General features: G+C 43.7%; 1 protein-coding gene across 2 annotated transcripts in view; it reads right to left on the bottom strand.

Annotated features, from left to right (window-relative positions):
* LOC113404963 (divergent protein kinase domain 1A-like) overlaps positions 1 to 19,039 on the bottom strand; it is a 51,476-nt gene that overhangs the window by 11,214 nt on the left and 21,223 nt on the right. Inside the window, exon 2 of one of the 2 annotated variants that reach the window (XM_026655652.2) lies at positions 14,333 to 14,426. The exons of the other annotated variant lie outside the window; for it this stretch is intronic. The gene's annotated coding sequence lies outside the window, so the exon portion shown is untranslated. The remainder of the gene's footprint in view (positions 1 to 14,332; positions 14,427 to 19,039) is intronic. 2 annotated transcript variants of the gene reach the window in all.

Below are 19,039 nucleotides of genomic sequence, written 5' to 3'. Positions count from 1 at the left end.
AAAAAATATTAAAAAAAAAAACCCTCTGCTTTTAGTACTGTACTGATTTTACTTTAAATATCATTAGCTTTCATAATTATATTCCAACACACTTTTCCCTGAAGGAAAATAAAAATCGCCATGACATATTACTTTTGTTTTCCAGATATCTTCTAATTAGTGGTCTATTTAGTTTTATTTCTACTTGCTAGACACTTGGAAACAAGTATAAAAAGGAAGATTCTTTTGCCAAGAACCTCCTATTCTAAATAGAGCATATATAGACAATGGATGTGATGCAACACAAAGCAATGTGAATGAGTGGTGGAATAGCATGTGTCTTATTTGTTCCACAGTTTTGGTTTAGGATGGGTTTTTTTGTTTTTGTTTGTGTGTTTTTCTTGTGTCTATTTGTTAGCATTTGTCAGTTCACACCTCTTGAAATTATTGTTTCAGGCTGTCTGAACATGCAGGCAGTCATCAGTTACACTCAAGTCACATTTATAAGCTTTTCTTCAACTGTAAGATCTAGAAACAGGGTGGATAAAAATCAATGATTTTTTTAATAAAAATATTTTTTTATTTAAACTGAATTTTTAATTTAAATTAAATACATTTCTTTTAATATAAACCCATTTAAAATTAAATTAGCAATTATAACAACCTAAGTTAAGGCCGAAATTTATTATAATCTATTAAAATAATTTAAATTAAATTAAAGTAGTACATGCTTGCTACTGAGGTATTAGAGAAAGCCAAACTACTGAATTGGTAGAAGTCACTGGCTACGCACATGGAACAAGAGTTTGCTGCAGTGCTAAACCAGCTTTTAACAGAAGTAGCCTCTTCCTCAAAGGCAGACAAAATAGTGTCTTCATTTCAATTTATTCAGCGCTCTTCAGTTCAGTGACTAGTTCATTCAAAATAAAGAAACCAGTGCGAGTAGAAAAAGCAGGAAAGCTTGATTTCCTTTTCTAATCTATGAAAAATTAAAGCTGAACTTATCACGACTCTAGAAATGGGGACCCTGGGCAAAGGCCTGTAGTGCCTTACTCTGGCTCTGTTGTGACGGGAACTTGAAGAGGAACTAAGCATGGTCAGAATCGTGACCAAAGTAGGAGATATTCTGTGGCAGCATTTAGGGCAGAAACAAAAACTATTTTACTCTGTTCCTACATTCATTTATGCCTCTGCAAAGGCAAGTGTTACTTGGTACTTTTCTGTGGCGGCTGCTATTTTCCCCTCCAAATCTAAGATTTTAATTTTTAACACACACCTAAGTCTAACCCTTACAGTTGTGAAGAAAACCTTCAGAACATGAACCTAGTGTAAACCAATGAAGTGAAGTCTACCCGAGTCCACAAACTCAGTAGATACTGCTCCTTTTCATCTCAGTTGGGTGTTAGCTCTGAAGACTACTAAGAACAATTTAAATATCAATTTAGTTAAGTTTTGCCACTGAACAAAGTCTGTAAGTAGGGTGACCAGACGTCCTGTTTTTAAAGGGGGCAGTCCTATATTTAAGGCCTCCTACAGGTGTCCTGACTTTTTCTTAAAAATGGGCAAATTGTCTTGTATTTTCTGTTTCCCTCCTCCCCTCCACATCAGTACTCGTGGGTCCTGCTGCTGGCTGGATCCCTGCTTGCCAGCTATCCGCCCACCAGCGGTGAGTGGGAGGGTCCAGTGGCCGACAATGGGGGTGCAAGGCTGGTGGCAGGGCAAAGTTGCAGTGTGCGGGGCCGGCCGCTCCCCCTGCTGGTCCGTCAGTGCAGCCCCTGCTGAGTGCCGGCTCTCAGCCAGCAGGGCCTCACTCCCTGTCCCGTTTCCGACCAGCAATGACTGCATGCTGTGGCAGCCAGTGAGTGAGGGCAGGTCCTAGGCAGCGGCTGGTTACATGTCACCTCTATTGTCCACCATTTATGTGCTCCCCCTCTCACTGTCTGCTCCCTGCTTTGCCCCTTCATACACACACACACATTCCTGCTGCTCCTCCATATCTCCCCCGGCAGGGCACATCCTGCTTCCAGTGCTGTGTGGAGAACCAACCCCTGGTTGGAGTGCTCAGCTCACTGGCAGGCTCCTTCCTTCCACCACTTACTCTGGCTGGGCCAGTGCCCCAGGCAAGCCCAAGACACTGTGGCCCGGGGTGCTGGCCAGGAGGAGTCAAAGCCCCACATAGTGCCAGCACAGGGTAGCCTCTCCGCCCCTCAGCCAAGCTCTGGAGTGGTGGGGTGTGTGTGTCATTTCCAGCCTGTTCATGCCCTGAATCTGCAGGCTCCACAGCAGCCCTCCAGGCAGGGGCTTAGCACCCTCTTCACCTGCCCCCTCCCACCCTGGGTGCTGCCCCCAGGGACAGCAGGACTTCTCTGTCCCCTAGGCACCCTCTGCTGCTGAGCGACCTACCTGGCCGGGTTCGCTGAAGCTCCTGCAGTCAGGTTCCCTGGGCCCTGGTGCACAATGCAGCCTTAGGGCTTAACCCCTTCCTGCTCTCGCTGTAGCTGCAGGGGGGTGCAGGGACAGAAAGACAGGAGGTGGCTGGGTTATGTCGGTGGCCAGCAGCAGCCAACAGGAGGTATTAGCTGCCTTTCAACACTGTGCGGGCAGGAAGGGACGGGAGCTGCTTCCAGCCACAGGGCGGTGGGGGAAGACATGAGCTCTGCAAAGACACGGGCCAGGTCATCCCTTCCCTTCCCCCTCCCACTCCTGCGGCTGGAAGCAGCTCCCATCCCTTCCCTCCCGCACAGTGCTGAAAGCTGGCCACATTCTGGTGTGAACTCTGGCAGAAATCTGGGGTGGTGGTAGTGCATGTGACCTTGCATGCCCTCCTGCAAATGTTACCTCGGGAAAACGCGGCACCAAGTACCAGGAAAGGCGCGTCCGTCCAGGGGCCCAGGGTCGGTCGGTCGGTCGGTCGGTCGGACACACACACACACACACACACACACACACACACGTGAGAGAGGTGTATGGGTCACCTCTCCCCCTGCGATCCCATAAGTCTTAATGATAAGAAGATAAATAAAAAGAATCAAACTAGAGAAGGGCGACAAAGGTGTGACAAGATTACGGCGATCAACAGATGGCTCAGGCAGTGGTGCTATAAGGAGGGCTTTGGGATGTATGGCCACTGGGAAGCAGTCATGGACAGAGGACTGTTCTCTCGGGATGGACTTCACCTGAGTAAGGAGGGAAATAGACTTCTAGGCTGGAGGCTGGCACAACTGATTAAGAGAGCTTTAAACTAGGAATTTGGGGGAGATGGTTGGGAGATGTCCAGGTAATCTCCACGCTGGAATTTACCATTGAGAGGGAAGAAAACGAACTAAGAAAGGATACAGCCGTGGGTATATGAATGGACATAAAGAGGAAGGGTAGTGTAGATACCAGTCTAATAGGTGATACTGGTGGTAGAATGTCTGTGCCTAATCAGGTAAAGAATGTCAGTGAAGCCGAATGGCAAAAATTAAGATGTTTGTACACTAATGCAAGGAGCCTAGGTAACAAAATGGAGGAACTAGAGCTACTGATGCAGGAAGTGAAACCAGATATTATAGGGATAACAGAAACATGGTGGAATAGTAGTCATGACTGGAGTACAGGTATTGAAGGGTATGTGCTGTTTAGGAAAGACAGAAATAAAGGCAAAGGTGGTGGAGTAGCATTGTATATCAATGATGAGGTAGACTGTAAAAAAATAAGAAGTGATGGAATGGATAAAACAGAATCTGTCTGGGCAAAAATCACATCGGGAAAGAAAGCTACTAGAGCCTCCCCTGGGATAGTGCTTGGGGTGTGCTACAGACCTCCGGGATCCAATTTGCATATGGATAGAGACCTCTTTAATGTTTTTAATGAAATAAATACTAATGGGAATTGTGTGATCATGGGAGACTAACTTCCCTGATATAGACTGGAGGACAAGTACTAGTAATAATCATAAGGCTCAGATTTTCCTGGTTGCGATAGCTGATGGATTCCTTCATCAAGTAGCTGAAACCAACAAGAGGGGATGCCATTTTAGATTTAGTTTTGGTGAGTAGTGAGGACCTCATAGAAGAAATGGTTACAGGGGACAACCTTGGTTTGAGTGATCATGAGCTAATTCAGTTCAAACTAGATGGAAGGATAAACAAAAATAGATCTGGGACTAGGGTTTTTGATTTCAAAAGGGCTAACTTTAAAGAATTAAGGAAATTAGTTAGGGAAGTGGATTGGACTGAAGAACTTGTGGATCTAAAGGTGGAGGAGGCCTAGAATTACTTCAAGTCAAAGTTGCAGAAACTATCAGAAGCCTGCATCCCAAGAAAGGGGGGGAAATTCATAGGCAGGAGGTGTAGACCAAGTTGGATGAGCAAGCATCTCAGAGAGGTGATTAAGAAAAAGCAGAAAGCCTACAAGGAGTGGAAGATGGGAGGGATTAGCAAGGAAAGCTACCTTATTGAGATCTGAACATGTAGGGATAAAGTCAGAAAGGCCAAAAGCCATGTAGAGTTGGACTTTGCAAAGGGAATTAAAACCAATAGTAAAAGGTTCTACAGCCATATAAATAAGAAGAAAACAAAGAAAGAAGAAGTGGGACTGCTAAACACTGAGGATGGAGTGGAGGTTAAGGATAATCTAGTGTGGAAGTAGGCATGGCCCAATATCTAAACAAATACTTTTCCTCAGTCTTTAATTAAGCTAATGTTCTTATGTTCTAATGAGGATTTTAGGGATAATGGTAGGATGACAAATGGGAATGAGGATATGGAGGTAGAGATTACCACATTCGAGGTAGAAGCCAAATTTGAACAGCTTAATGGGACTAAATCGGGGGGCCCAGATAATCTTCATCCAAGAATATTAAAGGAACTGGCACATGAAATTGCAAGCCCATTAGCAAGAATTTTTAATGAATCTGTAAACTCAGGGGTTGTACCGTATGACCGGAGAATTGCTAACATAGTTCCTATTTTTAAGAAAGGGGAAAAAAGTGATCCGGGTAACTATAGGCCTGTAGTATGCAAGGTCTTGGAAAAAATTTTGAAGGAGAAAGTAGTTAAGGACATTGAGGTTAATGGTAATTGGGACAAAATACAACATGGTTTTACAAAAGGTAGATCATGTCAAACCAACCTGATCTTCTTTGAGAAGGTAACAGATTTTTTAGACAAAGGAAATGCAGTGGATCTAATTTACCTCGATTTCAGTAAGGCATTTAATACGGTTCCACGTGGGGAATTATTAGCTAAATTGGAAAAGACGGGGATCAATATGAAAATTGAAAGGTGGATAAGGAACTGGTAAAGGGGAGACTACAACGGGTCATACTGAAAGGTGAACTGTCAGGCTGGAAGGAGGTTAGTAGTGGAGTTCCTCAGGGATCAGTTTTGGGACCAAGCTTGTTTAATCTTTTTATTACTGACCTTGGCACAAAAAGTGGGAATGTGCTAATAAAGTCTGCGGATGACACAAAGCTGGGAGGTATTGCCAATACAGAGAAGGACCGGGATATCATACAGGAAGATCTGGATGACCTTGCAAACTGGAGTAATAGTAATAGGATGAAATTTAATAGTGAAAAGTGCAAGGTCATGCATTTGGGGATTAATAACAAGAATTTTTGTTATAAATTGGGGACGCATCAGTTGGAAGTAACAGAGGAGAAGAAGGACCTCAGAGTATTGGTTGATCACAGGATGACTGTGAGCCGCCAATGTGATATGGCCGTTAAAAAAGCTAATGCGGTCTTGGGATGCATCAAGCGAGGTATTTCCAGTGAAGATAAGGAGGTGTTAGTACCGTTATACAAGGCACTGGTGAGACCTCATCTGGAAGATTGTGTGCAGTTCTGGTCTCCCATGTTTAAGAAGGATGAATTCAAACTGGAACAGGTACAGAGAAGGGCTACTAGGATGATCAGAGGAATGGAAAACTTGTCTTATGAAAAGAGATTCAAAGAGCTTGGCTTGTTTAGCCTAACCAAAAGAAGGCTGAGGGGAAATATGATTGCTCTTTATAAATATATCAGAGGGATAAACATCAGGGAGGGAGAGGAATTATTTAAGCTTAGTACCAATGTGGACACAAGAACAAATGGATATAAACTGGACATTAGGAAATTTAGACTTGAAATCAGATGAAGGTTTCTAACCATTAGAGGAGTGATGTTCTGGAACAGCCTTCCAAGGGGAGTAGTGGGGTCAAAAGACATATCTGGCTTCAAGACTAAGCTTGATAAGTTTATGGAGGCGATGATATGATGGGATAGCCTAAATTTTGGTAATTAATTTATCTTTGATTATTAGCGGTAAATATGCCCAATGGCCTGTGATGGGATGTCAGATGGGGTGGGATCTGAGTTACTACAGAGAATTCTTTCCTGGGTGCTGGCTGGTGAGTCTTGCCCACATGCTCAGGGTTTAGCTGATTGCCATATTTGGGGTCGGGAAGGAATTTTCCTCCAGGGCAGATTGGCAGAGGCCTTGGAGGTTTTTCGCCTTCCTCTGCAGCGTGGGGCACGGGTCACTTGCTGGAGGATTCTCTGCACCTTGAGGTCTTTAAACCACGATTTGAGGACTTCAATAACTCAGACATAGGTTAGGGGTTTGTTACAGGACTGGGTGGGTGAGATACTGTGGCCTGCATTGTGCAGGTCAGACTAGATGATCATAATGGTCCCTTCTGACCTTAAAGTCTATGAGAACTATGCCATATTTCTTTTTAGCAGGGATGTCAATTTGAACATTTGTACTGCATAATTCTGATTGATTGCCGTTCAACTTGCTTGAATATGAGTAATTTTACCAGATGTCCCATATTCAGCATAGGGAAATATGGTCACCCTATCCATAAGAAGGAATAATGCCAAACATTATGAAGCTGTTGTTATGGGTTCGATTAAATCTCATTGACACTGATGGGTGTGAACACACCTTTCATTTAAAATAGTTATAAGAGACAATTAAGGAGACCCACCTACAACAAGACATAATAGAGCTGGACCTTCCTGCCCGGCCCTTGAGCTCCCGGCCGGGGAGGCAAGCCCCCAGCCCCTCTCCTGCTGTTCCCCCTCCCCCGCAGCCTCAGCTCGCCGTGCCGCCAGCACTCTGGCCGGCAGGGCTGTGAGCTCCTGCCGGGCAGCGCGGTGGCATGGCTGGCTCCGGCTGGGCGGTGCGGCTGCCAGTCCTGGTGCTCTGAGCAGCATGGTAAGGGGGAGGCGATCCTGGGGGGGCAGTCAGGGGACAGGGAGCGGTTGGAAGGGGTGGGAGTCCCGGGGGGCCTGTCAGGGGGTGGGGGTGTGGATAGGGGTCAGGGCAGTCAGGAGACAGGGAGCGGGGTGGGTTGGATAGAGGGTGGGGTCCCGGGAGGGTGGTTAGGGGACAAGGAGCAGGGGGGGTTGGATGGTCAGGAGTTCTGAGGGGGACAGTCAGGGGGCAGGAAGTGGAAGGGGGCGGATAGGGGGTAGGGGCCAGGCTGTTTGGTGAGGCACAGCCTTCCCTACCCGGCCCTCCATACAGTTTCAGAACCCCGCTGTGGCCCTCAAGCCAAAAAGTTTGCCCACCCCATAATAGAGTATGCCCAGAAATTCGGACTGCTAGGTGGAGGGGCTTTTCTGAGTATTGTTTGGGTAAAAGAGAACGTGTGTATGCTCCAGAGAGACGCAAGAGACTGAGGCCTTGTCTACACTTGCAAGTTAGAGTGCATTAAATCAGCCCCTGGCACCCTAACTCCTGCGGTGTCCACACTGGCAAAGCACTTAGAACGGCTGGACTCCGCAGCTGGAGCACCCCTGGTAATCCACCTCTACAAGAAGCATAGAGCTTTCTGCTCCCAGTTGAAGCGCCGGGGTGTCAGTGTGGACTACGAAGTCAAGTGGCCACTCTCATCATTGTTTTGAACTGGGCTGCAGGCATGCAGATATCCCCTGTTTCTGACAGCCGGCATGCTTATCTGCTCCGGGACGTGTGTGTGTCTATATATGTGAGAGAGAGAGAAAGACGGGGGTGGGGGCTGATGTCAGGGTTTCCCCCTTCCTCCTGCAGCTGTCTGAACTTACAAGACAGCATGCTGACACACTCTCTTCCCCACAAAACACACTGTCTCGCTCCCCACATACACACAACACACTCCCTGTCACATTACTCCTCCCCATTTGAAAAGCAGCTGGCAATCTAGTAGGATGCCCTGGAAAAATGGGATTGGGAAACCTGCATCATGTGATGCTGTGCCTGCCCCGCATTAGGCATTGCAAACCCTTCCCAAAGCATGCTGCAGCCACTTGCAAACTGGGATAGCTACCATGATGCACTGCTTTCTGTGGCGTTGCAAGAGCTGCTAATGTGGACATGCTCCACAGTCACAAACAGCACAGTGTGAACACACAGCAGCGCTTTCCCTGCTGCTGTCTCTGAGGGATGGTTTAACTCATAGTGCTCTACATCTGCAAGTGTAAACGTAGCCTGGGAGAGAGAGACAGCCAGGAGAAGCATGGAGTACAACGCTGGAAGAAGCTAGAGAGGGAGTTTTGGGGTCTGCTGCTGGCTAACGAGGCTTGGTGATCTAAACAAAGAAAATATCTCCTTTTGTTTTTTTGGTTCCTCCTGTATTTAGAGAAACAGGACTTTGTAAATTCCTTGTAAATAAACAAGACTGCATTGAAGGGAAAAAAAGAAAGATTCCATTGTCACTCTCTACTCCCAACTGCAATACACATAGGGCCCCAAATTTGGACTAGCTGCTCGGGACAATGGGGTAATTATATATACAACCCACTGTCAGTGGCATCTTATTGTGATGTCAAAATGGTTCCTATTCCAAATAATTTCACTATTATAGAGTAGTACTCTCTCAAGGTAAGCAGAATTGTCCTTAACTCGTAGCTGGGATGCAAGACTTCCAAAGAAAGCCCTGCATGCTGCAGGAACTGATAGAAGGCTCTTTAGAAGGCTTTTCGTTTCAGATACTGAACCAATACCCCGGCATAGTGTTAAAGAGCACAGTGTGCTAAAGAAGGTTCAGTTTTTCAGATGAAAGAATTGGAGTCCCAACAGCTTGCAGTCATTAAAGATCCCAGGGAACACAAATCATGGATTGTTATCCAAAGTGTTCTACCCAAATTCTAGTTTGCCCAGTTACATTCTGCTGACTTATTTCTCCCTGAAGTTTCAATCTGATGCAGTCTTGTTCACCTTGTATCCTACAGTTACATAAGTGTCAAGAACAGACGTTTGCTGCTTTCATTCATAGCCATGACATTTTGCCACTGAAGCTGTGCGATCAGCTAAGCAACACTAGATATGCCACAATAGTGACATATTCTGCAAGTGTCCAAATCATGGTCCCCATTTCCCTCTTTCAGAGTAACAGCTCCAGAGAAGCAGCTCAATAATTATGTCTCAAAGATTCCATCTGGTGTTGCTTATTTGGCTCCAATAGATGAATTTTTCCCCTTTAACACATATAGTTTTCTAGAAAACTCAATAGTATCAAAGGAACAGTTATAAACAGACAGGAACACTGTGATTTCCACACACACTTTCAAAATGTAGGTACTACATTCCTTAACAATACTAGAAGCCATACATTTCAGCCTCTACCCACAAAGTGGTCACTCTTGCAAGACTTCATCTACATTTCCCCCCCCCCCCCCCCCCCTCCATAGTATCTTGCATCAGACTTCAGTGTATGCATCCCCTCAGGTACTTTGATACACTCCATAAAGTTCTAAAGATTGTTAGGGAACATATTTTGACACCCATGTACATTTGTCAGTAGTTGGTGTAAGGAAGTATCGGGTCCCAAAAAGGAGCAGGAATGCAAGATATAGTGCAGAAACCCTTCTCATAATGTCACCTCTCCTTTTCATTTGGGTAAGTGTCAGTCCTTAGTTTTGCATTCTGCTAATATTACTTTTCCATGAAAGCAACTGTTGTAGCAACCACACGGATTTTTTGACATAATGAATGGAAAAGCAGATGATTGGGTGCTTGTGAATGGAGAGGGAAGGTGTCCCACAAGATATTGGATAAAATTGTCAAAAGAACCTAAATGACTCAGGCCATGTCTTCACTACAAACTTAAGTCAATTCAACTTATTTCAGCGTAAAGCCGCTGCAGTAAGTATATCGCTTGTGCATACTTGGCTGCTTGCATCAGTGTTGCATGTACTCACCAGGAGTGCTTATTTTAATGCAAAGTATGGTGCGCTGCAGATAAGTATCCCAGTGTGCCACTAGCTACTGGCAGGCATGCTGCCTTTTGGGAAATTTTCAAAATGTATTGTGGAGTAGAGAAGAGTATCACACACAGGTGACAGGGAGCAAGGGGTCAAGTTCACAACTTGCAACTTTCTCCCTCCCATAATGCCATTCATATCCCATAATTTTCATGCCTTTTTAAAAAGAAAAAAATCCACAAACCCAGGTGGGCACGACCCTTTTCACAGTCTGTAATCTCTTACAGAGTTCTTCAGTATTGTCACAAATGTTGCAAACACCGGACAAACAATCCTCCAATATTTGCAGAGCTGCAGGATAGATTGCTGAGGAACACAGTGAAAAAACAATTCAAGGTAGTTGGTAGCATTCACAGAGCAGTTTCAGACAGTCAAGGAACACTCCTGAGCTTGAGAAACGAGCACTGACTGGTGGTATTGGACAGTAATTCAATCGACGAACAGTGGCTGCTTTGAAACGACGAGCAGTGGCTGCAGAACTTCTCGCTGCAAATGGCCACATTCCTGGATCTGCGTGCTGACCTTGCCCCAACTCACCAGCACAGAGACACCGTAATGAAAGCTACTGTGACGTTATTGACATAAACTGGGACGGTACAGATCATTGTTGCAACCACTGTTATATATTTGCAGCAAATATTGTACAAAGGTTGTCGTGTGAGGTGTCTATAAAGAGGTTATGATTTGCTAGTTATAATTATGCTGTCTGCATGTGTGTACCATTTTGTAGTTGAAGTTATGAATATTGGCTATGAACTTGTATCTCGATGTGTTTTGAGTCTGAGGCCTTGGCTATACTGGCGCTGTACAGCGCTGCAACTTGCTGCACTCAGGGGTGTGAAAAAACAGTGAGGCAAAGGAGGAAAAGTTGCCACCAGGATGGAGGATAGAGGTGGAGCAGCTGTCTTTGACTTGTAGGAGCAAAACAATGAAAAGTGTATACCTTTGTCCTGCTAATTTGGGGTTGGGTCCGGTGCTATCTTTACATTTAAACACTAAGGAAAAATGCATTCACACACTCACCCAAGGCTCTTTCCCCTTCATTGACTCTGTGCTCAGCTGGGGGGACTCACTAGATTGTGGTGCAGTCTCAAAAACAGGTCCTGGCTGGTGGCATAGCTGGACCTCCCTGCTGTGTGTTCCCCCCCACCCCTCCTCCTTGCTGTTCACAGCAGAGTTCTGTGTCTCAAGCTCCTCAGAGGTATCTAGAGTGGTCTAAGGGGTGCTAATGGAGTATCCACCAATTATGGCATGCAGCTTGGTGTTTAAAAAAAAAAAAAAAAAAAGACAAAAAGGGTAAGTCTGCAGCTTAGCATCAGACTGATTGTTGGCCTCCCTGGCCTTATAGTATGCATGCTGCAGTTCCTTCGCTTTTACATGGCACTGCTGCTGATCCCTATCGTATCCCTTTGCCTTGCATTCTCTGTGCAATCTTTTCGTAGATGTCCACATTTCCATGGCTAATCCATAGCTGTGCCCACACAGTCTCTTCTCCCCACAGGCCCAGGAGATCCAACGCCTCCAATCTACTCCACAAAGAAGCGTGTCTAGTGCATGGAGTCAACATGGTCAGTTGGCAATTGCATGAAACAAGAGACAGCTTGTGTGCTCACAAAGCTGGGCAATCAGGAAAAAGCATTTTAAAAATACACAGAAGTTCTAAAGGAGGGTAGCTTCCGGTCTACGTGGCCCCTGGGCAGCAGAGATCACAATTGTGAGCAGAGTGGTCAGTGTCAGGCATTGGGGACAGCTGCTAGAGGACTGTTAGGGACGACATAGGTCATGCAGCATCTATACTTGCACTGCATCAACCTCAGTAGATCAACCATGGCTCAACACTATTCAATTAGGTGGTTTTATTGAGTCACTGTAATGTAGTGCTTACATTGGCTGGAGACAAATTTGAGTGTAGACGCACGCACAAATAGGCTGATGTAAGGCAACTTACATTGACCTAACGGTGTAGCATAGACCCAGCTTTTGGAGTCTAAATCCCATTTTCAAAAGTGACTTCGATGCTTTTGAAAATGTTACCCAATCTCTATTAGGATGTGACCACACTATCAGAATGTTTGAGAACTCTTGCACTACACATTTTTTTAATAATTATTTTGTAAATCTTGATGGCACTAACCAAAGAAAGCTTCTTGGTCGGCCCAGACAGGTGGAGTTTTCAAACACTGCATAATGCAACAAGTTAAATAGAAAAGCAATAATGCACCTGTAAGCATTGCAACAGTCCTAATGCCATGAGATAAGATTTAAACTCCTAAAGTACATTAACATTTTACACCATCACTGTAGCACCTTAGCAACTCACAAACATTAATGAGTTTATACTTGCAAGGAAATATTAACACCTCCATTTTACAGATAGGAAAATAGGCATAGAGAGATTTAGGGATTTGCCCAGATCACACAGGAAGTGTGTGGCGAGCAAGGACCTAAATTCAGATCTCATGAATCCTAGTCTAGTACTTGAATTGCAACACCGTCTGTCCTCTCACCTTCTGCTATCAAGATATGAAAGTATCATTCTTATTTTTAATATCCATGTCTCCCTATCTATTCCGCTTAGATTTGTTTGAGTCTTCCAAGAAAACTGAACGTCACCTGGCTCCATCCAAAAATCCAAAGCTTCAATATAAGTAAGAAGTATAACTTGCCATGAATAAAACATTAAGTGTATTTGGGAAAAATAAATTGGCAACTCTGAGCCCAAGTAGCCATCTTGTTGAAGAAATGTCATTTGTGACAACACCTGTGTGACAGACTGCTGTAAGAAACTAAATAAAATTGTCAGGCTGCTTTAATGATGTTTTAACAATCAAAACTTGTTTCTACAAAACATTTCATTTTTAAGTTATTGGAAATGTTACACTCTGAAACTTGCTTAGAGTTGTGCTTTTTGTTCCTAAACTGCCAGTGTTGCAAATTAAGTCACTTCAACAGGACGGTCACCCAGGAAACATGCTTTATTTATTATGAGAACCATTTCTTACCCTTTAGACTTTTAGATTGCTGGAGAGAATAAAATGAGTGCAGTTTTCCTTTAAATACAAAGAGAATATTTACCTAGAAACGATAGTCACAGTTGTTAAAAAATATAAACACTTTTTCAAAGTATGTGTAACTACTGGCTTCTCTGAAATTTTCTATGAAAGGGTAAGTACCGTGGTTTATAGTAACTGAACTTAAACTTTTGCTTACGATGCTTGAAAAATATTACTGAAATTTTTTAAAACTTTTCTGGGGTTCTATGGATGCTCATCCTGTAGTTTATCAAGATATTACACACCTTTAATATACATTTTGGAAAGGAACATGAAATAAGATTAACCAAATCAACTCTTACTAAAGAAAGCTGACTTTTAAAGATTCAGGTAGCCTAGAACAACTCGAATACTCGAGGCTCCTTTTACTTACACCTAGTTTCTCTCCCTCTCCGCTTCCTCAAATAACTATTTAGAGAAAACTGCAACTTACAACAGAAGAATTATATAGGAACACCAGAATTATCAAATCAGATCAGAAAAATAGTCCATCTAGTTGAGTAGACAGCACTGACAGTGTACCAGACACTTCAAAGAAAGATGCAAGAAACCTCATAATGGAATTATCCATACAGAAAAGATTTTAATTCTATAATCCAAATAAAGGGGTATAGTATCATGGGTCTATGGTTCAGATCAGGGGTCGGCAACCTTTCAGAAGTGGTGTGCCAAGTCTTCATTTATTCACTCTAATTTAAGGTTTCGCACCAATAATACATTTTAACATTTTTAGAAGGTCTCTTTCTACAAGTCTATATTATATAGCTAAACTATTGTTGTATGGTAAAGTAAATAAGGTTTTTAAAATGTTTAAGAAGCTTAATTTAAAATGAAATTAAAATGCAGAGCCCCCCGGACTAGTGGGCAGGACCCGGGCAGTGTGAGTGCCACTCAAAATCAGCTCGCGTGCCATAGGTTGCCTACCCCTGGTTCAGATCATATATTTTCTCTAAGCAAGAAGAGTCATTAACACTATAAATGCTCATCACATACAAAACTCAAAGTAAACTACTATTAGAAATCTCTGATGGAGAAAGGCCTAGGAGAGAACTACCTGTAGTAAGGAGACTGAATTGCCTCTTACCCTTATAGAAGGTGGTCCCTCCAAATCAGGGCTCAGGTCAGCAATGGGCCAGTGTAAGAAAGCTCACACTTTGGCTGCCTGCATCGTATCTGACCTGTGAATAAACAGAGGATTTCAGTTTCCACAACAGCCAGTTCCTTAACCTTCATGCACATTAGAACTGATGATAAAATTTAATTTGGGAGTAAACTATTGATTTTTAAATCATTAGCTTATTTTTTAAGCCTGGGGGCTAGAGTCCCTGCTAGGGAAAACAGTTGGGTTTTTAAAGCTTTGGACCTATGCTTTTTGTTAGTATTTTAACATCTGCATCCTAAATGTATCAAAGTGTCACAAAAGAATCATTTGAGGGATTTTGAACTTCATACCAAATTAGATGGTAGTAATGATCTATGCTTCACTACAATACAATGTTATTGTAGTGGGAGCAGTATTGGCTACAGTTGAATTTGCAGAACTGTCACGAGCCTAACAACCTAATTGAAGAAGATTTCCTAGCATGGTCTCTGCCCAGAGGTGAATTATTTTGGAAAGTCTGAATAAAATCAGTTGACCATTTTTGCACAGGTAGGAGGGTAGAAAAGTAATACACACTTTTCCCATTATAAAATTATACTTGCAACTTTTATTAAAATAAAACAAAACACACATAAATCAACAGCCAAATTAGCTGTGGATTGAAATTTGGCATAAAAATATGTAGACCTTATTGAAAAGGGGTATCTTCACGTGTTCCGGAGGAAATTAATCATGGTTGTAGAAAAAAGTTGTAAGATACTATATTATTTTAGATATAATGCTCTAATATAATTAAAATAATGTAAAGAAATATAATATAATTAAATATCATAATACATAGTACAAGGGGACACTGCTAAAGTTGCATGTGCATCTTAATTTGGTGTTTACTGATATTTATTCATTCAACCTTAATGTTCTATTAACAGTTTATGGAATTATTTTAAAACAGCCATTTTAAGATGGCATGTTCTAATTTAATGCTTTCCTCCTAACTTAGTAGAGGTCAGATCTAACAGCATGGAACTATAGAAGGGAAATTTAAAAAATAATCACTAGAGGAATAAAGAAGTGACATTGCAGAAACTTGAGTACCAAACATTCTCTGAATGACAGTATGTATCTTTAAGGGGATCATAAAGTCAAAATTAGGGCTGTTGATTAATCACAGTTAACTCACGCGATTAACTCAAAAAAATTGTGCTTCATAAATATTTTAATCGCACTGTTAAACAATAGAATCCCAATTGAAATTTATTAAATATTTTGGATGTTTTTCCTACATTGTCAAATATATTGACTTCAATTACAACACAGAATACAAAGTGTACAGTGCTCACTTTATTTTTGATATTTTTATTACAAATATTTGCATTGTAAAAATGATTTTAAAAATAGTATTTTTCAGTTCACCTCATACAAGTACTGTAATGCAATCTCTTTATTGCGAAAGTGCAACTTACAAATGTAGATTTTGTTACATAACTGCACTCAAAAACAAAACTGTGTAAAACTTTAGAGCCTACAAATTCACTCAGTCCTACTTCTTGTTCAACCAACTGCTACGACAAACAAGTTTGTTTACATTTACGGGAGATAATGCTGCCTGCTTCTTATTTACAATGTCACCTGAAAGTGAGACCAGGCATTCGCATGGCACCAGGGCCGCCGAGAGCGGGTTCAGGCCCCAGTGAAAAAAAAATTTCGGGCCCCCCAGCAAGGGCGGACGGGCTAAACAGGGCCGACGAGAGGGGGGGGAAGTCGGGCCCCGGGACCCTTTCCAGACCGCCGGGCCCCGGTAAGGCGACGAGAGGGGGGGAAGCCGGGGAAACCAGGCCCCCTTCCGGACCGCTAGGCCCCGGTAATTTGTACTGGCTTCCCCCCCCATCTCGTCGGCCCTGCATGGCACTTTTGTAGCTGGCATTGCAAGGTATTTACATGCCAGATATGCTAAACATTCGTATGCCCCTTCATGCTTCGGCCACCATTCCAGAGGACATGCTTCCATGCTGATCAAGCTCATTAAAAAATAATGCATTAATTAAATGTGTGACTGAACTCCTTGGGGGAGAATTGTATGTCTCCTGTTCTGTTTTACCAGCATTCTGCCATATATTTCATGTTACAGCAGTCTCGGATGATGACCCAGCATGTGTTGTTCATTTTAAGAACACTTTCACTGAAGATTTGACAAAATGCAAAGAAGGTACCAATGTGAGATTTCTAAGGGTATGTCTACACTACGAAATTAGGTTGATTTTATAGAAGTCGATCTTTAGAAAGTGATTTTATACAGTCGATTGTCTATGTCCCCACTAAGTGCATTAAGTCGGCGGAGTGCATCCTCAATACCGTGGCTAGCATTGACTCACGGAGCGGTGCACTGTGGGTAGCTAGCCCACAGTTCCCACAGTCTCCGCTGCCCATTGGAATTCTGGGTTAAGCTCCCAAGACCTGATGGGGCAAAAAGATTGTCGTGGGTGGTTTTCGGTACATGTCGTCAGTCTCCCCTCCCTCCCACGCCTTTTTTCCTTGGTTACCCATGCAGATGCCATATCATGGCAAGCATGCAGCCCGCTCAGCTCACCGCTGCTGTTGTGAGCATTGTAAACACCTCACGCATTATACTGCAGTATGTGCAGAACCTGGCTAGGAGACGCTAGCACGAGGATGATTGTGAGGACATGGACACAGATGTTCCTGAAAGCACGGGATGTGGCAATTGGGACATCATGGTGGCAGTGGGGCAGGTTGATACAGTGGAACGCCGATTCTGGGCCCAGCAAACAAGCACAGACTGGTGGGTATTGGATGATTCCCAGTGGCTGCAAAACTTTCGCACACGTAAGGCCACTTTCCTGGAACTTTGAGAGTTGCTTTCGCCCGCCCTGAAGTGCAGGAATACCAAGATGAGAACTGCCCTGACAGTTGAGAAGCGAGTGGTGATAGCCCTGTGGAAGCTTGCAATGCCTGACTGCTACCTGTCAGTCGGGAATCAATTTGGAGTGGGCAAATCTACTGTGGGGGCTGCTGTGATCCAAGTAGCCAATGCAATCACTGACCTTCTGCTAGCAAAGGTAGTGACTCTGGGAAATGTGCAGCTCATAGTGGATGGCTTTGCTGCAATGGGATTCCCTAACTGTGGCGGGGCGAGAGACGGAACGCATATCCCTATCTTGGCACCGGACCACCTTGCCAACCAGTACATAAACCGCAAGGGATACTTCTCAATGGTGCTGCAAGCACTGGTAGATCACAAGAGACGTGACGCTCGCATCTTTAGGAATGCCGGGCTGTTCGAGCAGCTGCAAGAAGGGACTTACTTCCCAGACCAGAAAATTACTGTCGGGGATGTTGAAATGCCAATAGTTATCCTTGGGGACCCAGCCTACCCCTTGCTCCCATGGATCATGAAGCCGTACACAGGCAGCCTGGACAGTAGCAAGCAGCAGTTCAACTATAGGCTGAGTACTAGAGGGCTTATTCCTTCACCCACTCACTTCCCTGGTCCTTCTCGCATGAACAGAGAGCAACAATAGCCGAAGTCCAAAGGTGCAAACAATTTGATGTTTATTGAGGTGAACTTCCAGCAAGCATGATTCCAGTTTCCTTCCTCAGTGTCCCCCTTCCCAGCTCTGACACCACAGAGCCTTGCCCGTGTCCCTGTTCCCATTTCCCTCCCACTAGCAAAACATGAATTCCCCCACCCTGTTCCCATTCCCCTCCCCATTACTTCCTCGTTGACTGCAGACTATATAGTAAAACTTGAGTTCTGCTTAGCTACTCCTTAACCAATCATTTTACTGAAATTTAACTAACCAAGCCTAACATATTGTAACATGATTATTTAACCAATTATATCCCACCACCTTAACTGGTTTACACCCAACAAAATTAATTATACAGCAGACAGAAACAATCACAGAACCAGACAGAGATTATACAGACAAACAATAGGGAAGTAGAGACTACTGTGATAGAACAATACAGAAATGAGGATTTCACATCCCAGCTATTGATAAGTGAGTTCTTGCCAGACAGGATGCTATCAAACTAAATTTCCTTTTACATCTTCTAGGCTCTTCCCTTTATCTGGAGATGATAGATCGATCACCTTTCTAACAGCCCCAGATGGCCTTATTTTAATGTGACTAGTTTGGAATGTGAGGATGTGACCGTTCGCTTCCCAGCTTATGGCTGCCTCTGCTGCTTAGCCAAAGGCTTAGCCTAAGAACACGGCCTCAGACTGTCACAGTAAGAGAAGGCCCTTACACCGGCAGACAGTGATTTTGATTCTCTCTTTTTATGCCTCTATAACTAGCTAAGTGATAAGAATATACCTAAATTCTTAAAGTATAGGCCTTTGCAGACAAGCCTGAATATCTATATCCTAACACTGAGCAATTGCAGAATGGGCCTTTGGACGTTTAAAAACTCGCTGGTGCTATTTGCTGACTAGGTTAGACCTCAGCGCAACCAATATTCCCATTGTTATTGCTGCTTGCTGTGTGTTCCATAATATCTGTGAGAGTAAGGGGGAGACGTTTATGGCAGGGTAGGAGGTTGAGGCAAATTGCCTGGTGGCCAATTTTGAGCAGCCAGACACCAGGGCGATTAGAAGATCACAGCTAGGTGCGCTGTGCATCAGCTTTGAAAACCAGTTTCATGACTGGCCAGGCTATGGTGTGA

This window comes from Terrapene carolina, unplaced genomic scaffold (assembly GCF_002925995.2).
Source record: "Terrapene carolina triunguis isolate 2854851 unplaced genomic scaffold, T_m_triunguis-2.0 Scaffold210, whole genome shotgun sequence".
Taxonomy (NCBI): Eukaryota; Metazoa; Chordata; order Testudines; family Emydidae; genus Terrapene; species Terrapene triunguis.
This window is presented reverse-complemented; position numbering and strand designations above follow the sequence as displayed.